Source organism: Ambystoma mexicanum, chromosome 1q (genome assembly GCF_040938575.1).
Source record: "Ambystoma mexicanum isolate Mex_15411 chromosome 1q, UKY_AmexF1_1, whole genome shotgun sequence".
NCBI lineage: Eukaryota > Metazoa > Chordata > Amphibia > Caudata > Ambystomatidae > Ambystoma > Ambystoma mexicanum.
Genome location: NC_090922.1, coordinates 1,431,983,885 through 1,432,003,004, shown reverse-complemented (window position 1 = coordinate 1,432,003,004; position 19,120 = coordinate 1,431,983,885). Strand labels below are relative to the sequence as shown.

General features: G+C 48.2%; 1 protein-coding gene across 2 annotated transcripts in view; it reads right to left on the bottom strand.

The window, feature by feature from the left end:
* B4GALT2 (beta-1,4-galactosyltransferase 2) overlaps positions 1-17,481 on the bottom strand; it is a 1,309,500-nt gene extending 1,292,019 nt beyond the window's left edge. For both annotated transcript variants that reach the window (XM_069642305.1, XM_069642306.1), the window contains exon 1: positions 17,070-17,481. The gene's annotated coding sequence lies outside the window, so the exon portion shown is untranslated. The remainder of the gene's footprint in view (positions 1-17,069) is intronic.
* Positions 17,482-19,120: the final 1,639 nt, after the last annotated feature.

The window sequence follows — 19,120 nt, the reverse complement described above, 5'->3', positions numbered from 1 at the left end:
GTGCACCGTACATGACTCTAGTCTGTAATGTAATTTGGTAAACCTGCTGTTCAATTAAATGAGCTAGTGTCCCCAAAATGAAAATCCCAACACCTTGCATTCCCTTTAGAAACAAATTATGCAAGACACATTTTCCCTTTCAGTCCAAACCAGAATCCTAAAGCCTTGCATTTTCATTGTATAAGTGGTGCAAAACGAAATTCCGCATTTATTCTATTGCCTTCCAAATCAGAATTCCAAAACATTGCATTTTGCCTAAACAAAAAGCCCAAGACGATTTTCCATTGTGTTCCCACTCCCTGTACCTTGCCTTCAGATCAGAGGGGTAATATCTAATTGATGCCTGGAGGGTGGGGGTTGCTGGGAGAAAGGAGTATTGTGCCAAACTAAGCAATCACTGTGTGTTTTGTATTTTTCCTATTTGTTAATTTGCGAGCAATCATCCTATCCATTTAAATTGAATTGTGTTGGGAACTGCCTGTCTTAATCCTTTCCATTAAATCGTGGGGAGTGTGAAAGCTGTGTAGAGCTTTAGTGCATTGAATTGAAGTTAAATCAATCAATTCCCATATAGAAAATCACGGAATGAGTGTTGCTAGAGTTTGAAACTAATTGACCAGTGCGTTTGAGAATAAAGTACTTGTGTGACTGACTGCACCTTTCTAAAAACCATGTCTTCTCTACTGAAGGGGGTGTCCATAATCCCAAAATAAGTAACCCTAAAACGCTGCTATTCATGTGAGTGTAGAGCATGCAAAATGACATTTCCCGTTTATTTACTTGCATCCTAAAATGATTTTCCCAAAGCCCTGCATTTCATTCAAATAAAAAGCCCAAAACGATTTTCCCATTGAACTCCTTTCCTGACTTTTCCTTTCATGCAAATAAAAAGCCCAAAATGATTTTCCCATTGAGTTCCTTTCTTGACTTTGCCTTTCAAATAACAAAAACCCAAAACGATTTTGCCACTGTATTCCCACTCCTTGTACCTTGCCTTCCGATCAGAGGAGTCATTTCTAATTGATGCCTGGAGTGTGGGGGTTGATGGGAGAAAGGAGTATTGTGCCAACCTAAGAAATCACTGTGTCGTGTATGTTTCCTATTAATTAATTTGCAAGAAATATGATGTAAATTGTGACTGCCAACATCAAAACATGTGCCATATGGCAAATTAAGGTCCTTTAAACCTGTTAGTTAATTGGTGCAGGCATATGAATTTGTGATATTGTGTAGTGCCACAGCATTGGTGGTTGATGTTTTGGTTGCTAGTCTTCTTTGTCAAACCTTAAATAAATATATATCCTTACTATACGCCGGACTTGTTCCTAGCTCATTGGTGGTATACAGGGTATTTGTCGGGGTGGTGCGAGACGGGTCGTAGGCCGCACTAAAGCTGAACCTGTATAAACGCTTTGGGTGGGCACCATCTTGCTGGGGGTGGGGTCTCCCTGAGTTGAGAGTGACCGCCTGATTAATCGTGACAAGACTGTATTTAATCATTCATCCCATTGACTAAGCTCAAAAATTCAATCTGAGATAGATGGACTTGGCTTCCCAAACTTAAAATAATCTCAAAGTATCCACCACCTTAAACCTGATATACTGGCTTCATCGACCTAGACGTGGTGAATCCACACTTGGTGAATATCAAGAAATACGCAAGTGCAGATCATCGACTATTCATCATAGGATTAGACTTAAATGTTTCAGGCAGTCATTTAAGCAAACATGCAACAAACTGAACTGTTCATTTTTTTCTCCACAGCTTTAACCCAATTTGGAAGGATCCTCTTGTCAATCCACTTGATCACAAAATGTACTGGCACCCCTGTAACACCTGATCTAAACCTAAATCTAAGGTGGGAGCAAGCTACAACCATCAAATAATAATAAGGCAGTCCTAGTGGCGGCTTGTCAAAGAAAAAGGCCTATACTAAAAAAAAAATATTGCCAATCCTTACAACTAAATACAAAAAGAGTGTGGGATAGAGTTCACAAGAAAAGTGGTCACAAATGATAAGTCAGGATCAGACTCCCCAGCACTTACCCCCCTGCCCTCTTCCTTGCTGCACTTGCATGTTCTGAATACTCACAAGGCATAGTAGGTTTGTCCTCGTTTCTGCCCCCCGCTCTTAAATATTGTGTTTTTATGTATTGCAATGTACCTCCCACCCCTACTCCCTCCCTTGCCATGTAGGCACTTTGAAGCAATATTCTTATTGTATAAGCGCCTTACAAGCAAACAATAAATAAATAAATAAAATCAGATGTGTTTGCCGGGGTATCCCTTTCGCAAATTCTGAGTACAAGACAATGCGGGACTCCGGAGCACAGCGCATGCTTGAGCTTTCCCAGAACAAGAGTCCCATTCTGTTATCAGGTATCAGGGCCTCCGGTGGTTGAGTCTCTTTTCTACAAAGGTCTCTTGCCTCCGAGGACCTGAGGTGTTCAAAATAACGAACAAAAGGTTATTTTCCATAGGTACGTTGGGTGATGACTTTTCACCCCGGATTCCCCCTTGTCTGGGTTCAGATCCACAAAACGTTCCTTGCAATACCAGGACATTCAACGGTTGAGTATCTTGCTGGGCCTGGTAGGTTCAAAATAATAAACACAAGTTTCTTTCTGATTGCGCTTGGGGTGATGATTCTTCACCCCTGGGTCCCCCTCTTCTGGGCGTAGACCACTCTCGAATGTCAGCCTCCCTCCATCGGGTTCACTATGGCTTGTACTTTCTTCACAGGTATTATAGCTCAGTGGCAATATGCTCGTCTTGGGAACAAGACAACACAGAGCAACACAGGTTTGAATCCTGCGTCCGCACTACAAAACCTCTTCGGTTTTAAGCGCGTTATAAAAAACCACTTATAATTATAATTCATTATAATTATTATTCACCCCTGGGTCCCCCTCTTCCAGGCTCAGACACCTCTTGGATATCGGCCTCCCTCTGTCGGGTTCACTATGGCTCACATTCAGACGCTTTCTCCTTTTGTATTCACAGATCTTTGGATGACGGCTTTTCACCCTTGGATCCCCCTCTTCCAGGATCAGACCCCTCTCAGATATCGGCCTCCCTCCGCCGGGTTCACTATGGCTCACATTCACACGCTTTCTCCTTTTGTATTCATCAGTCTTAATGTCTTTTTAAACAGTTCACTGTGGACATTCCTCTGTCTGGTTCACTTTTGTCAACACACTGTTCCTTGGGGCTTCAAGCTTTGCCTCGTTTTATCGGGATCCATCTGTTGGGTTCACTCTTGCCAACTCTTGCCAATCACAAAGTTTTTACTCCTCACTATACAGGATTCATTCAACATTGTTTTCCAATTAAGCGCTGGTCAAAGAATTTCGAATGTACAGGGGATTTTGCTAGAACCCTGTATGACCACTTTCACCTCTTGCTTGCGGCTCTCCTAAGGTCTTCTGATATTGGTAGTTTCTACAAAACGGGGGAAATCAACCAGAGTTTCTCGCGGACCACCCACGTGGTGCCGAACCCTTCTGCAGCTGATTTTCCCCTAAGATGTTAACAGTTCTTTAAACTTTCCTTAACTTGGCTTTTACAACTTTCATTCAACACAGTTTGGTTTTTTATTGGTTCTCCTCTCGACTCAACGGCTGTGATGAACCGCTTAGCTTTCCTGGTATCTAGAGTCAAGGACGGTACCATCGTAGCAAGTTTCCCTTTCTGTTCTGATTATCAGAGTAGGTGTGCTCTGTGTACTGCGACATCTGCTGCAATACACGTTGGCTATTGTTCGCGGTCTTATAATTCCTTCCAGTGAGGCTTTGCGGGTCTGGGTCAGAAAGGGCAAGGTCTCTTTCCTCCTTGTTACCCCTTCAGTTCTCACCGCCTTTCTCCTCCTCTTAAACTGCCTCCCTGGGATAGCTGTTGCGTTGTGCAGTCTGCCTTGTTTGTAGTGTGCTCCCGTCCTCCACGTTTCATCCCTGTGGGGAAAGAAAAGGGCCATCAGGTGTGTGTGGTTCTGGTCAATTGCCTGACTTTGCCTGACCTTTATGTCGGACATGTCAGGTAAACGGCTCTAGTGTTAGTCTGTTGTTTTCCATGGTGTGAGAAAGTGTTTGTGTCTGAAAAGGGGGGGGGGGTGGCAGCATTTGATAGGATTTATGAAATAGACAGGGGGGATTGTGGGAAACGTAGTGTTTTCGCAATGCAGATTGGGAGTTCTGGAAATAATACCCAGAGGGACGAGAAAAAGAATGATCAGGAGTATTCTGGTAGGCAACAGAAAAACATGGATTCAGAGAGAGGTTGTTTCCTACAGTAACAGGGTTTGGGCTTTTAATTGGTTTACCAGAGGTGTAGGGGTGGTTTGGATTCTAGTAAAAGAGCTTCATCAAGAGGAAGGGAGACAGATGTGCTACAACCTACAAAGGTCTCAGGGATCTCATCCTCCTCTCTTTCTTCACCGGTATTATTTAGCATCTCACCTGGTGTATTTCCCTGATCACAACCCCGGGTTTCCTTACCCAGGTGATCTTCCCTCGATCGTCCACCCCCAGGGTTGGGATCTAAGAGCAACAGCCCTTCCTTGGCCCCCTGAATAAGGGATTCTCGAGGTCTACTTGGGAGAAAACCCTCAGGTTTCTCACAGCACCCTCGGAAATAGACAAAAATACATACTTGGAAATATCCTCTACAGCTGGACTGCAAACCAGTTCAGAATCAGTCTTTGGGAAAGGAAACCACACTTCCTTGAGCCTTGAATCAGGAAGGCAAAATTATCCAAAGCATAATCATTGTAGACAACTTCTACTTTATAAAAGAAAAGAGCACACATCAAAATCAATGACCAGTGAGGAATGCAAAATAACTACTCTTGAGTAAATGGAAATCATCTCCCGGCTAAAATAGAGACTCAGGGACTCATTAAGAGGATGATGGGAACAGCAATCTTCAAATATTGCATGGCGTAAACAAACCATGTATACCCAGTGCATTTCTAGGTGATCCACGTGATAAATATCCCATGAAACATCAACTTGTAATAGGTGGCATTTAAAAAGTGTTTCTTTTAAATGCACCCTTATCACCATGCTCCAACTCAGACCTTTGGTTGTCAAAAATGTCCAATATGGCAACCCTTGGAAGAGGGACATACAGAGTCGGAAAAGATGGAATGTAAACTTATTTTGTAATTGTTTTTAAGAACCGTACAATTACCTTCATAATGGCAGTGGTCAGATGGAGTGAAAGACGATCAAGCCACCGCTCCGCATCATGGTCATCTGCAGTGCCATAGGGCTACGCTCCTCGCCCGCTTGCCTGCCACCCCTTTGTTTCCCTAGCATCAGTCTTCCTATTATATCCTTCCTCTTGCTCCTTTATAGCACATATCAGTGTTTGATTCGTGATCTATATTAATTAGACTAACCAAACCCACAACCCCCGAGACCTCCTGCCATCTTATAGTACATTCACAAATTGGCCACATATCACCGCTGCGGGCCTACCTGTTAGCACATTAACATTAATCAGGCTATGACTAGGCTCTCCTCTTTAGACCATCACACTCCTCCCCCAAACCAGCGGCTAAAAAGACCCAAAACACACTAGTCCATCAGACCTTGGGCTCTTGCCTTCGGATTACTTACTCCAAGTGTCTACACCAACCCCATAGAAGCAGAATGCCACTCAGGTCCCAGGTACTCCCCCGCCCCTGCACCAATGAGCACTATAGGTTTTACATCTGTGTCTCCTGCTATCCCACTATACAGAACATGAACACTACTGAGGTCTATTTTCTAGGTGCTGATCATATCTTGCAGTAGGCAGGCCTTACTTGACCTTGGCGCAGTTGCGTGAACTGCCCGTACATGGCAGGATTAGGGGGGAGCACGGTGACGTGCCCAACTAGGCAGCACAGTATTGGGGAGGCCACGGGACACAATGTAAGTCTCGCAAATGGGGGCACTCTTGCACACAACTGGAATGCTGAGGGTTGGAAATGTATTGCTTGTAACTAACTGTACTAAAAAAAACGAAACTAAATAAAACTCACCATTCTGCATACTCACCCACAAACTCTGAACTGAACACAAAAATACCTGTAGCGCAAAGCAGACCGCACGCACTTCACACCACCCAACATGAAACCCAACGAGGCACAATCATAACTAATTTCCACACACCGGCTACCATCAGAAAACGCACTGCTCAGTGACCGGTTTCTCCGAACTGAAGCTGCCAACAGCACATAAAAGCTCTTTTGCTTCTCTCTCTCTCAACACCCCTAACAAAACCCCCCACAAACATTCTTCCATTACAGATCAGCCAGAGCGCCAAGAGACCAGGAAAGTGAAAACAGTGCGCGGTACAAGACCCCCTTAACATTAACACTAACAAACCCCTTCCTTTTGTTTACAGTGCCATGTGCAGTGACGCCACCAAACATGGCAGAGCGGTGCTATTACTTTACATTGCATTACATTACAGATCTAGCTTGAGTCTCAGATCTAGCTGGAATCCCAGCAACCTGGATCTAGCTTGAGTTGCAATACCCCGGATCTAGCTTGAGACCCATAATCTCAGATCTAGCTTGTGTCCCAGCATCTCATATCTAGCTCAAGTCTCATTACCCAGAATTAGCTTGAGTCCCAACACCTTGTAACTAGCTCAAGTTCCAACATCTCGGATCTAGCTGTAGTCCCAGCACATCGGATCTAGCTCGAGTACCAGTATCTCAGATCTAGCTGGAGTCCCAGCATCCCGCAGCTAGCTTGAATCACAGTAACCCAGATCTAGCTTGAGATCCAGCGTCTCAGATTTAGCTCTAGTCCCAGCACCTTGGGTCTAGCTCAAGTCCCAACACCTCTGATCTAACTTGAGTACCAGCACCTCAGATCTAGTGTTTAGGTCCCAGCATCTCAGGTCTAGCTTGAGTACCAGCACCCCGAATTCAGCCTGAGTATAAGCACTCCAGATCTAGCCTCAGTCCCAGCACCTTAGACCAAGCTTTGGTCCCAGAACCTCAGACCTAGCTTGAGTCCAAGCATCTCGGATCTAGCTTGGGTGTCCACACCTCGGATCTAGCTTGAGTCCTAGAACCTCAGATCTAGCTGAAGTCCCAGCACATTTGACCTAGCTTGAGACCCAGCATCTCAGATGTAGCTCTAATCCCAGCACCTTGGATCTAGATCACGTTCCAACACCTCGAATCTAACTTGAGTACCAGCACCTCAGATCTAGCTTGAGTGCCAACATTTCAGATCTAGCACCCTGAATCCAGCCCAAGTACCAGCTCCTCAGATCTAGCTTGAGTCCCAGCATCTCATATCTAGCTTAAGTACAAACACATTATATCCAGCCTGAGTACCAGCATCCCGGATCTAGCCTGTGCCCCAGCACCTCGGATCTAGCCTGTGGCCCAGCATCTCGAATCTAGCGTGAATCCCAGCACCTCGGATCTAGCCTGTGCCCCACCACCTCGGATCTAGCTTCAATTCCAGCATCTCAGACCTAACTAGAGCCCAAGAACCTCAGATCTAGCTTGAGTCCCAGCACCTCGAATCTAGCTTCAGTTCCAGCACCTCAGATATAGCTTTAGTACAAGCATCTCAGATATAGCTTGAGTCTCAGATGTAGCTTGAGTCCCTGCATCTCGGATGTAGATTGCATCTCAGTATCTCTGATGTAGCTTGAGTCTCAGCATTGCTGATCTAGCTTGATTCCCAGTATCCCAGATCTACTCGTGTTCTGGCACCTCGCATCTAGTTTTAGTCCTGGCACCTCAGAGCTAGTTGAAGTACCAGCACCTCAGATCTAGGGTGAGTGTCAGCACATCAGATCTAGCTTGAGTCCAAGGAACTCAGCTCTAGCTTGAGTACCAGCCACTCGAGTACTAGCACCCCTGCTGAATTCAATCAATACACCAACACATTGGGCTGAACACCTAATAGCATTTAATTTGTCTACAGGGAAAACCAGATTTGACAAAGATAGGTACAAAATGGAGAGAAATAAAATCATGTGCGGTAGAAACCCACTGGGAGGTGGAACAAAGAGCCGAAAACAGAAGGTGCATCAGACCCCAGGCCATCCGTCGGTGGGACCAGCACCCCGAGCAAACACATCATAATCAGAAAATCAGGGATTTTGGAAAGTGCATTCCTCTAAGAATCTGTGAAAACGAGGGTATAAGGCGTCTGCTCACTGTAAAGGAAGCGGCCGGCACAACTGAACAATACAGGGCTTGGGGGGGGGGGAGGGGAGGAGTACAATATGCACGTGTGCAACATACATGCTCATAATTATTATTACACCAGATCCTGGGCGTGCAGAGCTGCCCATAGCCAAATCGAGATTCTGTAGAGATGCACAGGATAAAATCTCGAACCTAATGCATGATTAAAAATTGCATATTCAATTAAGCTTGTTCACCTTCAGTCATAAATATATATGCACGCATGTAACGGGGCAGCGATAAATGGTTTTCAAAACATATTAAATAGAGAGAAATTCAGACAATAAGCGTTCAGCCCAATAAGTGGTCTGCTTGTAGACGGTATTCATATGGATAAAAACTACATTTTTTAGATTTCATAGAATTGCAACCACCTATCCGCTTCCACCACCATAAACACACAAACTTTGCTTAGTCTTGTTTTGTATAAGAAGGGTCCTTCGAAGGTGTTGTGGTTTGTGCTGTTGGTAGCATGTTCGGTTGTGCCCTATATAAGAAGGGTGATTGGAAGGAGTTGTGCATGTGCTGTTGTTTTATACCCAGGTGTTCTGTACAAGGAGGATCCCTAGGAGATGTTGTGGCATGTGCTCATGGCACTGTGCTCACTCATGTTCTGTATAAGGAGGATCCTGGGGCTTGTGCTCTTGGTACTGTGCTCAGTCTTGTTCTGTATAAGGAGGATCCCTGGGAGATGTTGTGGCATGTGTTCATGGTACTGTGCTCAGTCATGTTCTGTATAAGGAGGATCCTGGGGCTTGTGCTCTTGGTACTGTGCTCAGTCTTGTTCTGTATAAGGAGGATCCCTGGGAGATGTTGTGGCATGTGTTCATGGTACCGTGCTCAGTCATGTTCGGTATAAGGAGGATCCTGGATCTTGTGCTCTTGGTACTGTGCTCAGTCTTGTTATATATAAGGAGGATCCCTGGGAGATGTTGTGGCATGTGTTCATGGTACTGTGCTCAGTCATGTTCTGTATAAGGAGGATCCTGGGGCTGTGCTCCTGGTACTGTGCTCAGTCTTGTTCTATATAAGGAGGATCCTTGGGAGGTGTTGTGGCTTGTGATGTTGGTACTGTGCTCAGTTGTGCCCTGTATAAGAAGGATGCTTGGAGGATGTCATGCTGTTTTTATACCCAGTCGTGTTCTGTATAAGGAGCATTCTTGGGAGATGGTGTGGCTTGTGCTGTCGGTGCTGTGCTCAGTCGTGCTCTGTATAAAGAGGATGCTTGGGAGGTTCTGTAGCTTGTTCATTTGTATAGCGAGGATGATTGGGAGAAGTGCGGGTAGCGCACTTTCTGAGTTCTGAGTAAGGAGATGCAATGTGTTTTTATCCTTATTTGTGCTGCTTGTATGGTGGACCGTTTGCTTTGCCTGACAAGAGGATTGTTTGTGCTGTCGATACCATGTCTCCTGCAAGGAGAATGCTGGACTCGATTGAAGTCCAGTGGCACTGTTGGGTGTAAGGAGCTTGTGATCTGTCGGCGATGTATTCTTAATAAGGATCAGCCACGAGGGTGTGCATGTTTATCCTGGTTCCCCGATGCCCTCTTGGTCACGTGACTCCTGTAAGGAGGTTTTTAGTGGGTATGAAGTACTCGGGTGATGGGTAACGATTAAAGTGGATTTGTGTGTGTTTCCTTACACTAGTCAGTTTCCTGGTGAAGTAAGGAGGGGGCTTCTAGCCCGTTCATTTGCTTTTACGATGAGGCCCATGGGTGTTGCTAGGTCTGGGAAAGACCAGGGATAAGCTAATGTCGGGACTGGCGTGTCTAGGGACTAGCTAGCATTTCGTTTGTAGCACCTGAGCCAGGGCCATCTTAAGCAATTTGGGGGCCCGGGGCACGGACACCTCTGGGTCCCCATCCAACAGACCAAAGGAATTAAGGGATATAGAATATCTATTGCACCGCACCCCATGTCATGATAACACCCCATAGCTTGATACACTGCTCGCAGAGATCAAAATAAGCATGGTAAACTCCCTTTCAGATACCTTACACTCTTCATTCATGTTGTAATCAGAGTGATAAACAAGTAGCAAATAAAGGGCAACATTAGCAGTCTACGACGATGGTACTTATGTTCAAGCATAGGTACAGCAAACATTTCATCAATAGCAGCCACGTGGAAGGTATACTGGACATAGTAGTAACTGCAGGACACAGATTCTATGACAAAGGTACACATAATATAGAATAGTCAAACGACTCAGATTAGCTGCCTCAGAGACAGCAAAAGTGCTCAAGCAGGCGAGCAACAGGAAGCAATGATAAAACTACACATACCATAGTATAGAGAGTGGATGACGATTTGAAGATACCAGGAAGGTGTCCATCTCCAGACAGACTGAGATTAGAAGTGGGACATAGGTTTCAAGCAGTGTTGCCATTCGAAAGCAAAGAAGCAGGTGGCTGTGTTGTGTAATATATCAATGCTCACTATCATTATAGATGAAGCAACACTATATCTAGCCAGTGAAACCATGAGTGAGTCTTTTTAAAGATCATACCCTGAGAACGAAATCACTCTTAAGGGCTGACAATTTTGAAAGGTTTAGGGACTTTTAATTTTGACAGGTGAGGAAATACAAGATTAAATGAGATACCCAGGATCACACATTGATTAAGAGGTGAAGACGGGATTCGTACGTGCAATATGTGCTCTTTACCAATTTCTTTTCTAGTTTTTACCCTGAACTAAAATAATCCCATTTTACAGAACTGACTTGGAAACCATTAAAATCACATAACCCAATATAAACATTTAAAAAAACAAAACGTTATAGAAACATATGCAAAATGGGAATGATTCTAGCTTCATTGTCTACATCATCAAGGAAAGTATATAAATACCAGCATCCTAATGGGTGTGATATGATTGGTTATTTATAACAAGCTTAATACCCAGATGTTGCCAAGCGGGGACCTGGGGATCGAACCTGTGTTGCTCGGTGTCGTCTTGCTTCCAAGGCAAGCATGTTGCCCCTCAGCTATCCTCCCGAGACTACCTGTGCTTTCTTAAAAGATTTCAGATAGGTTTCTCTTTTGTATTTTAAAGCTTTAAATACACCCCAAACACAGGCTTGGGCAATGGTATTTAAAAAGGTGAAGAAAAACCTTTGAATTGTACAAAAAAGCAAACCGTTTTGTTGTCACATAAGCAGAGCTTAAAATGTGCTTGTAAGAAGCCTGCAATATCTTGTCTGCTCTCTTCTGTCTAGAACTTCTTCCACTCAAATGGCCTACATGATAGGAAAGATCAGGTAATTGGCCAAACAATGCCACCAGTATGTGAGAAGAAAACCTTTTCATAGAAGTGCAGTACTGTCAGTAATATAAGATTTGTCCAGGATCACAGTATCATCTGTTGGCAAAGCCAGGATGCAAGCATGAACGCTTTGGTTTCACAGTCTGGAATCTGGATACATAAACACCTCTAACACTTTATTGACATCATTAGAGGTGCCTGCCTAGGTTTTAGAACTCCCCATCTAACAGACCAATTTCAAGACCTTCACCATACTGACGGTATGTTAGTTTCTATAGCAAACGCTATCTGGTGCAGGTACATCAGTGATAATAACACCTCGAGTGCTATAAAACAAAGTACATATACATGAAGGCTTAACAACTTCATACATTCGAAACGCTGAGTCGGACTTGCTGCAATTTGGTATTGTAATCTTGCATATGAACGCATATCTCAGCAATGACACACTGAGCTATCTTCTGAACCATAGCGGCACTCAAATTTATCAAAGTGTATTTCAAATTTGGCTATTGCACATGATCAATATAATCTTACAGGTGTTGTGCCACGCAAACTATGTATACCACCTTGAACATAGCATTACAGCATGAAAAGATCAGAAAATGTACTTGTCAACAACAGACAGAAAATAGGATTAGTCTTAGAAGCACACCATAGAAAATCCTGATGTGTGACACTTCATTCTGTTGACTTAAGGAAACTGACTTTTTTTTTTAGGAAGGCTCCTTTTGCCCTCCCATAAAGACGTCTCTGACCTGAGCTTCTATCCGGGGCTAAAACCAAAAGACCCGGGGCTATAGTCCCCTCAGCCCCCGCCCCCCAATAAGCAAATGCTGAAGGAAAGGGATGCTGTGTTCATGTGCTTTTGTGCCTAGCATGGCAGAACTGAAATGTTGGTGTGTTGATTGTTTCCGATACACTGCATCTCTCTATGGTAGGTGTGGCCGTGTAACTTTGCGCTGGTTCACTGCATATGCTGAAGGGGGGGGGGGGTGCTGATGTGTTAATGTGCTCTGGTGATGAATGTGCCGGTGTGTTTATTGGCTGTGGTAATGTGCATGGTCTGAAGGGTGGTGCTGATGTGTTAATGTGCTCTGGTGCTGAATGTGCCGGTGTGTTTATTGGCTGTGGTAATGTGCATGTTCTGAAGGGTGGTGCTGATGTGTTAATGTGCTCTGGTGCTGAATGTGCCGGTGTGTTTATTGGCTGTGGTAATGTGCATGTTCTGAAGGGGGGTGCTGATGTGTTAATATGTTCTGGTGCTGAATGTGCTGGTGTGTTTATTGGCTGTGGTAATGTGCATGTTCTGAAGGGTGGTGCTGATGTGTTAATGTGCTCTGGTGCCTAATGTGCCGGTGTGTTTATTGGCTGTGGTGATGTGCATGTTCTGAAGGGTGGTGCTGATGTGTTAATGTGCTCTGGTGCCTAATGTGCCGGTGTGTTTTTTGGCTGTGGTGATGTGCATGTTCTGAAGGGTAGTGCTGATGTGTTAATGTGCTCTGGTGCTGAATGTTCCTGTGTGTTGGCTGTGGTAATGTGCATGTTCTGAAGGGTGGTGCTGATGTGTTAATGTGCTCTGGTGCTGAATGTGCTGGTGTGTTTATTGGCTGTGGTAATGTGCATGTTCTGAAGGGGGGTGCTGATGTGTTAATGTGCTCTGGTGCTGAATGTGCTGGTGTGTTTATTGGCTGTGGTAATATGCATGTTCTGAAGGGGGTGCTGATGTGTTAATGTGCTCTGGTGCTGAATGTGCCGGTGTGTTTATTGGCTGTGGTAATGTGCATGTTCTGAAGGGTGGTGCTGATGTGTTAATGTGCTCTGGTGCCTAATGTGCCGGTGTGTTTATTGGCTGTGGTGATGTGCATGTTCTGAAGGGTGGTGCTGATGTGTTAATGTGCTCTGGTGCTGAATGTTCCTGTGTGTTTATTGGCTGTGGTAATGTGCATGTTCTGAAGGGTGGTGCTGATGTGTTAATGTGCTCTGGTGCTGAATGTGCTGGTGTGTTTATTGGCTGTGGTAATGTGCATGTTCTGAAGGGGGGTGCTGATGTGTTAATGTGCTCTGGTGCTGAATGTGCTGGTGTGTTTATTGGCTGTGGTAATGTGCATGTTCTGAAGGGGGTGCTGATGTGTTAATGTGCTCTGGTGCTGAATGTGCCGGTGTGTTTATTGGCTGTGGTAATGTGCATGTTCTGAAGGGTGGTGCTGATGTGTTAATGTGCTCTGGTGTCTAATGTGCCGGTGTGTTTATTGACTGTGGTGATGTGCATGTTCTGGTGTTGTGCATGCCCAGAAAGAAGACGCTAGTGTGCTCATGTGTTCTGTGCTATGTGCTGAAGGATTACACTGATGTGTGTGCTCTGGTGCTGTGCATGTGCAGAAGCAAGATGCTGGGGTGTTAGTTTGCTCTGGTGCTTTGCATGTGCAGAAGGAAGGCGCTGGGGTGTTAGTTTGCTCTGGTGCTTTGCATGTGCGGAAGGAAGGCGCTGGGGTCTTAGTTTGCTCTGGTGCTGTGTATGTCCAGAAGGAAGGCGCTGGGGTGTTGGTTTGCTCTGGTGCTGTGTATGTGCAGAAGGAAGGCGCTGGGGTGTTGGTTTGCTCTGGTGCTGTGTATGTCCAGAAGGAAGGCGCTGGGGTGTTGGTTTGCTCTGGTGCTGTGTATGTGCAGAAGGAAGGCGCTGGGGTGTTAGTTTGCTCTGGTGCTGTGTATGTCCAGAAGGAAGGCGCTGGGGTGTTAGTTTGCTCTGGTGCTTTGCATGTGCAGAAGGAAGGCGCTGGGATGTTAGTTTGCTCTGGTGCTGTGTATGTCCAGAAGGAAGGCGCTGGGGTGTTAGTTTGCTCTGGTGCTGTGTATGTCCAGAAGGATGGCGCTGGGGTGTTAGTTTGCTCTGGTGCTGTGTATGTGCAGAAGGAAGGCGCTGGGGTCTTAGTTTGCTCTGGTGCTGTGTATGTGCAGAAGGAAGGCGCTGGGGTGTTGGTTTGCTCTGGTGCTGTGTATGTCCAGAAGGAAGGCGCTGGGGTGATAGTTTGCTCTGGTGCTGTGTATGTCCAGAAGGAAGGCGCTGGGGTGTTAGTTTGCTCTGGTGCTTTGCATGTGCAGAAGGAAGGCGCTGGGGTCTTAGTTTGCTCTGGTGCTGTGTATGTCCAGAAGGATGGCGCTGGGGTGTTAGTTTGCTCTGGTGCTGTGTATGTGCAGAAGGAAGGCGCTGGGGTCTTAGTTTGCTCTGGTGCTGTGTATGTGCAGAAGGAAGGCGCTGGGGTGTTGGTTTGCTCTGGTGCTGTGTATGTCCAGAAGGAAGGCGCTGGGGTGATAGTTTGCTCTGGTGCTGTGTATGTCCAGAAGGAAAGCGCTGGGGTGTTAGTTTGCTCTGGTGCTTTGCATGTGCAGAAGGAAGGCGCTGGGATGTTAGTTTGCTCTGGTGCTGTGTATGTCCAGAAGGAAGGCGCTGGGGTCTTAGTTTGCTCTGGTGCTGTGTATGTGCAGAAGGAAGGCGCTGGGGTGTTGGTTTGCTCTGGTGCTGTGTATGTGCAGAAGGAAGGCGCTGGTGTGTCTATGTGTCCAATTCCTATGTGCTCTGAGTTGTGATGTGCTGGGGTAAAATACTGGTGTGTTTGTCTGCTATGGTGCTGTACATTTTCAGAAGGAAGGTACCAGTGTGTTTATTTGCTGTGCATGTGATGATGGGAGATGGTGGTGTATTTATTTCTTCTGGTGATGAATGAGGGTGATGCTGTGTTTGTTTGCTCTGCTTCTAAGCCTGTGCAGAAGGAAGGTGCTGCTGTGCTTGCTCTGGTGATGTGCAGAAGGAGGGTGATGCTGTGTTTGTTTGCTGTGGTTCTAAGCCAGTGCAGAAGGAAGATGCCGTTGTGCTTGCTCTGGTGATGTGCATAATGAGGATGATGGATGATGTGTTTATTTGCTCTGGTTCTAAGCCTGTGCGGAAAGAAGGTGTTGGTGTGCTTGTCCTGGTGCTATGCATGTGCAGAAGGAAGATTTATGTGTGCTTATGTGCTGTGGATGTGATGATGGGAGAAAATGGTGTATGTATTTCTTCTGGTGATGAATGAGGGTGATGCTGTGTTTGTTTGCTCTGGGTCTAAGCCAGTGCAGATGGAATATGCTGGTGTGCTTGTTCTGGTGCTGTGCGTGTGCTGCAGAAGGAGATTGATGTGCTGTGGGTGTGATGATGGGAGATGATGGAGTGTTTATTTCCTCTGGTGATGTGCAGAATGAGGGAAATGCTGTGTTTATTTGCTCTGATTCTGAAGCTGTGCAGAAGGAAGATGCTGGTGTGCTTGCTCTGGTGCTGTGCAGAAGGAGGGTGATGATGTGGATGTTTGCTCTGGTTCTAAGCCAGTGCAGATGGAAGATGCTGGTCTGCTTGCTCTGGTGATGTGCTTGTGCAGATGGAAGATGCTGGTGTGCTTGCTCTGGTGATGTGCGTGTGCAGAAGGAAGATTCGTGTGTGTGTGTGTGTGTGTGTGTGTGTGTGTGTGCTGTGGTGCTGTGGATGTGAGGATTGGAGATGATGGTGTATTTATTTCCTTGGGTGATGTCCAGAAGGAATATTCTTGTGTGTATGTGCACCGGGGCAGTGGGTGTGCTGAATGAACACGCGATGGCGGGTGATGCAGGAGTTCTTAGTTGCTGTGGTGATGTGCAGAAGGGATAATCTTGTGTGTGTATGTGCACCGGCGCTGTGGGTCTGCTGCTGAGAAACATGCGGGTCTGTGCACGTGATGACGGAAGATGCCGTAGTTCTTAGCCTGGCTCTGAGCCTGTGAACACGATGCGAGTGGGTCCAGGTCATTTGATAGGATGCACGTTTAGAAAGGCCGTTTTTGGTGGCTTTGTTTGGATGGTTGCTGGGCATGTGCTGAAGGCTGTCCGTTCTTCCGGTGCTGTGAGCGTTCTGGAGGATGAGCGGTGTGTGCAGCGGGGAGGGATGCTGTGTACTGCCGCTTTACACGCACTGAAGGAAGGATCTATTGTGCTCGGGTGCTCGCGTTCTGAGAATGCATCGGAGGAAGAGGCCGGCGTGTGGCTCTGGTGCTGTTCAGGTGCTGAAAGCACAGACTGGGTGAATGTGTTCTGCATGGACCGGAGGACGAGGCGGGGTTGTGTATGAGCTGCACCGCGCGTGTTCTGGAGTAAAGCACTGGTCTGAGATGTCGCTAGGCTTCCGTGTTGTTGTGCATGCGCTGCCCGTGCAGGGTGAGGGGGTGCGTGCGTGTTCTGCTGCCTTGGGGGTCCTGAAGCAGGGTGCACGCCCGCGTGTCCCAGTGAAGAACGGTGCTTGGGGCCCCTGGTGCTGAGCTCTGGGCATGGGCTGTATATAATGAGGGGTACCGGGATGTGGTATGCAGGGGTGTGCATCAAGGTACGTGCTCCACACGGCGCTATTATTAAGAAGGATCCCTGATACAGGATGAGGGTCTATAAAGGGGGCGTGCTGTGGGATTCCCCATGATCGAGGTCTCCCCTCAGTCAAGCATCCTGACATGTTTAGGAGCTTCTGGGGTCACTTGCAAGGCAATGTAGCTCCACACAAGGGTCCGGGCGGGCTGCATCCCTCGGCCGTGCGACCACTTACCTCTCTCTGGTGGGGGGGGGGGTCACCTCCCTGCGGCTGTCACACTCCTGCCGGCCAAAGTCCGGCTTCGCTGCTGCCCTCCATGGGGGGCGCCCAGCGGGCAGGGTCTGGGGGCCCTGGGGGGCGGGTCAGGCGGCCCTGCTCCCCCCGCCCCCGTCCCTCCGAGGGCACAGGCGGCTGCCGGGGCCGTGGTAGCCGGGCGGGCAGGCACGGGGATGCGCTGAGGGACCGAGAGCGGCCTGGCTCGACCGACTCCGCTGGCTGGGGCTCCTGCCCGCTCCTGGGCTTCACAATAAAGCACCAAGAAACGAGCTGCTGGCCGCCGAGCTACGGAGAGCGGCGGGGACCAGAACTAGCGGCAGCGCGAAGCGTGCACTGCTCCCCTCACAGCCCCCAGCCCGAGGCAGCGCGGCGCTCCGTCAGCAGCACCCTCCCACTATCAACGCAGACACCCTCCCACTGCTGGCAGCCCGCCCTCCCGGCCTCAAACTAAAGAACCCCCCTCTACTGCCAGAAGACCCCCTCCCACTATCAACGCAGACACCCTCCCACTGCTGGCAGCCCGCCCTCCCAGCCTCAAACTAAAGGACCCCCCTCTACTGCCAGAAGACCCCCTCCCACTATCAACACAGACACCCTCCCACTGCTGGCAGCCCGCCCTCCCACCCTCAAACTAGCAGGCCCCCTCTACTGCCAGACCCCCCCCACCACTCAATATCAACAGACACCCTCCCACTGCTGGCAGCCCTCCCTCCCGGCCTCAAACTAGCAGACCCCCTCTACTGCCAGACGCCCCCCACTCACTATCAACAGACACCCTCCCACTGCTGCCAGCCCGCCCTCCCGGCCTCAAACTAAAGGACCCCCCTCTACTACCAGAAGACCCCCTCCCACTATCAACGCAGACACCCTCCCACTGCTGGCAGCCCGCCCTCCCAGCCTCAAACTAAAGGACCCCCCTCTACTGCCAGAAGACCCCCTCCCACTATCAACACAGACACCCTCCCACTGCTGGCAGCCCGCCCTCCCGGCCTCAAACTAAAGGACCCCCCTCTACTGCCAGGCGCCCCCACTCACTATCAACAGACACCCTCCCACTGCTGGCAGCCCGCCCTCCCGGCCTCAAACTAAAGGACCCCCCTCTACTGCCGGACGCCCCCCACTCACTATCAACAGACACCCTCCCACTGCTGGCAGCCCGCCCTCCCATCCTCAAACTAAAGGACCCCTCTCTATTTCCAGAAGACCCCCTCCCACTATCAACACAGACACTCTCCCACTGCTGGCAGCCCGGCCTCAAACTAAAGGACCCCCCTCTACTGCCAGGCGCCCCCCTCACACTATCAACACAGACACCCTCCCACTGCTGGCAGCCCGCCCTCCCAGCCTCAAACTAGCAGACCCCCTCTACTGCCAGACCCCCCCCCCACCACTCAATATCAACAGACACCCTCCCACTGCTGGCAGCCCTCCCTCCCGGCCTCAAACTAGCAGACCCCCTCTACTGCCAGAAGACCCCCCCATTCACTATCAACAGACACCCTCCCACTGGTGGCAGTCCTCCCTCCCGGCCTCAAACTAGCAGACCCTCCTCTACTGCCAGGCGCCCTCCCCCCTCTCACTATCAACACAGACACCCTCCCACTGCTGGCAGCCCTCGCTTCCAGCCTCAAACTAGTAGACCCCCCTCTACTGCCAGACGCCCCCCTCTCAATATCAACAGACACCCTCCCACTGCTGGCAGCCCTCCCTCCCAGCCTCAAACTAGCAGACCCCCCTCTACTGCCAGGCGCCCCTCCTCCCCACTCACTATCAACACAGACACCGTCCCACTGGTGGCAACCCTCCCTCCCAGCCTCAAACTAGCAGATCCCCTTCTACTGCCAGACGCCCCCCACTCACCATCTACAAACACACCCCCAGTTATCAGACCTCCCACCCAGCCTCAAACTAGCAGACCCCCTCTACTGCCAGAAGACCCCCCCACTCATTATCAACACAGACACCCTCCCACTGGTGGCAGCCCTCCCTCCCAGCCTCAAACTAGCAGA